Consider the following 3,528-nt stretch of genomic DNA (forward strand, 5'->3'; position numbering starts at 1 on the left):
CTCATGTGACTCTCCTTAGGCCCACTCTATGTCATCGATCACTTTCCTCTTTGGCCCCATAATCTTCTTGATCAGAAAATTTGGGACACTACCGAAGTACATGACGTTACAGGAAGCCATCTGATTACAGACTAAAAGCTTTACGAAGTGTAGCTAAATAAAGCCTTCCTCCTTTAACTTTGGGTGTTGGGTTTTTTGGGCAAAACAAAGAAAGAAATGTAAGTAGCACAATAATTACACTACAGGATAATATATTGAATTATATATTATTACTAAGGAGTTTAATAAATTGTATAAAGGTATTTTTATGTGAAAACCTGTTATATCAGTTAAGCAGTATATGAGAAGTTGTACCCAATAAAACATGAATGTATTTGAGAACACACCTGAGTGTTGTACAAAAATGCATGACTCACTAGACTCAAGATTCCCTTTCTAAATTGGATCAGACTGTGAACTGATTGCATCGTGCTTCAACTGTCATGGTGATGCAAGAAGTTTTGTACTCGTGCATGTAATCTCATCAAAAACAGGGTGCTCTAGAAATGAAGAGTTCATTAGGGTAAATACGAATCCAACATATCTGTGTCTCTAACATGGAAATGCCGTGTAAGACTTTAGCTCATCATAATATTTTAAATGCCCCAGAAAGTAGTTAATTGACGAGTACAGGTTGAACATACATAAAACCTTGTACACAATCTCCTGTGCAACACTAAGTAAACAGAAGTCACTGTCCTGGCTGGACTTTCATGCGAGAGTTCGACTGATTTGCAGCCATTTCACCTAACTTCATATAAGGCAGGCAGGCAGTGTGACGATAGCTAAGAAATCCTGGTGAGCAATGCTCCACTTCTCCTCAGCTTTGCAAGAGACCAGCTGAGAGGTCAGTCTCCCCCTGTATCACAAACACTGTAGCCCTGCTCAGCTACTCTTGCCAGTCTCATTGGTGGAGGGAGGACTGAGATCCCTGATCCCCCCACCACCAAGAGAGACTTGCAGAGCTTCAGCTCACTTTCTTCATCATGGGATCCTTCCTGAACTGTAGCATGCTTCTCTGCTTCTGAAGTGCAAGCCAACTGAAACCCACATAGTGGGAGATTTGGAGATCCTTGTCCACATTCCCACTCACATGGGAAATTTGCTCACCTGCATCCCAGCTACTACCATTACTGCAGAGGCAGGTTGAGCATTGGCAGCTTCAAAAATGTCTAAAGGAAGGAATGAAGCCCAATTTCAGTCCACTAACTCACCCAAAGGAGGCAAGTTCATAGGAGAACTTGGATTCAATGTCACAGCAGTAATACTATCAGCAAGTTTTTTGAAAGACAATTATGACTGTTTTATTGATTTTATTTATGCTTTGAAAGAACCAACTCTTTAATTCATGAACTCTTTGTATTTTTCCGTTCATCTCCATTGCATTCATTTGTGGTCTGGTCTTTAGATATTTAAGAAGTCCAATTTTGCAATGAGTTAGAATTATTTCATATTCAAGTTTTCTCTTGAGTATTTATAGCAAACTTATGCAAGTAGGAATACACAAACTTTGTCTTTGTGTTTTGTGTTCAGGTTTTATAAATAAATTCCTTAAACATAATTTTTTTGTGCAGTATTGTGAGGTGAGCCATAACTTGAGCCCTCAGTCTTCCTGTGAGTGGGAATTTCAGGAGCTGAACACTTACCTGCCTTTTAGTTCTATGCTTTAGAAGCAACAGATTTGTTAAAATATTCAGGCTCAATATGAAGCAGGCATTTTATTTGAGCTATTTTGAAACTTCACAGGTAAAGATCTACAAATTTATCCTTATTTTTGTCATGGTCACTTCAGATTATTGTATGTTACTTTTGAATATTAGAATATGTCCCTTGTGAACATCGGTGTACATACATTGAATTTACTTCAATAATTGTTTGTGGTTTCATTATTTGATCAATGGTGTTATTATTTTCCAAAAATTATTTTATCATATTCTTCTGAAAAGTAATTATTTTGTTGCTCTTAACCATCCAGCAGAAAAGTATAAAACAAGGTTTAAAAAGTAAAGCCATTATATATTCTAAGCTGTAAATGGCTCAAGTCAAGAACTTTTGACATTTTCATTTCTATGGATAACCTACTAGTATTTTGGACTACTGGACTATATTGGATTATTTCTCTGAATTCATGCACCTACAATGTATGAATGGTAATGGAATACTCATCTCTGACAAAACTAAACAAAGACAGGGGATATAAATGAAGGACCATTTTGTATCTGTATATATAAAATGATTAGGATAGATATATAGCTACTTTATCTTCACTCAAAGAGAAGAAATATTTGTACTAATAGTATTTGGACAGGGTATCACGTCTGCATCTTGTACTATGAATAACCACTACAATGTATTAATTATTAAAACTGCCCTATTAATTGGTTTCAAAATTGTCTCATTGCTATTTTTTTCTCATTAAAATTACTTTTAAAAATCTACTTAATTTAACTTAGTTTAAGTACAAGCTGGTTCTACATGGAGGTTTCATTGAACTTTGCCATTGAGCTCTGGCCTGCATGCTCCAGATGGGCAATCATGAAACGTGTCATGAAACCTCTCTACACAGGTTCTCCAGTTTAAGGCCAACATCCCATGATCTGTCAACAGGATCCTGAATCTCATTCCAGTTCTCAGAAGACCCATCCCTCCAGCGCACACCACTCTCCCTCATTGGCCAATCACATGTTCTTCACGAGGCCTCTCCCTACCTACTACACTTAGTGCTCCTCTTTTCCACCAGCCCAGCTCCTTCCCACTGCCTGTCTGTAGGTCTACTATGAATCTTACTTTCCTCTACCTTGTCCTCTGTCCATAGCTCAGCACTTAGCTTACCTTCCATTCCCAATAAGTGCTGGGTCTTGGATGGAGAGAAATCCCAGGATCACCGGTTGAGATGGAACATCATGCCTGCTTAGTGTCATCTCAGAGGACTGAGTTTGAAGGTGCCATGCTTCCTTACTACTGAGAAGGTGCACTGGAAAAGAGATGAATGTGGCTTTATGCGGGTGTGTAGCCAGTATTCTGTACTGAATTTCCGGGCAAGAATAAGAGAACCGTGGTTATCCCAACTATTTGTAAGCAGTGTATCTTATCATAACGTCCACCTTTGTGTCAGATTCCTAGGACTCTCTGGGCCATGCAAGGCTGTTTTATTGAGCCTCGGCCACATTTGCTGAATGAAGGAGGCATTCACCAGTTGTTTCACTTGATGAAGAGATTAATAAAGGGTGAGGTTGATTTTATTATTTTGAGAGCTTTGTGTGTTTACTTAGTTTTCAGGAAGTGAAACTTGAATGGTTGTTTTCAAAGCTAAAAATATGGTCCTGTTTTGTAGTTTGCACTGGTGTTAAAGGGCACACACAGTTACAGTTATTGCTTCCATCTCTTTCTGGTGTCTTTTCTGTCTCTGGTCCATGGTCTTGAACTCTGCATGGAGCTGAGTGAGGAAGAACTGTAGTGTACATTTTCTGCTGGTATATGGAAAGGAGC

At 38.5% G+C, this 3,528-nt stretch overlaps 1 pseudogene; it reads right to left on the bottom strand.

Moving 5' to 3' along the window:
• LOC101579132 overlaps positions 1–2,710 on the bottom strand; it is a 52,750-nt pseudogene extending 50,040 nt beyond the window's left edge.
• Between the last annotated feature and the right edge of the window lie 818 nt (positions 2,711–3,528).

Source organism: Octodon degus, unplaced genomic scaffold, assembly GCF_000260255.1.
Source record: "Octodon degus isolate 3935 unplaced genomic scaffold, OctDeg1.0 scaffold00214, whole genome shotgun sequence".
Classification (NCBI taxonomy): domain Eukaryota; kingdom Metazoa; phylum Chordata; class Mammalia; order Rodentia; family Octodontidae; genus Octodon; species Octodon degus.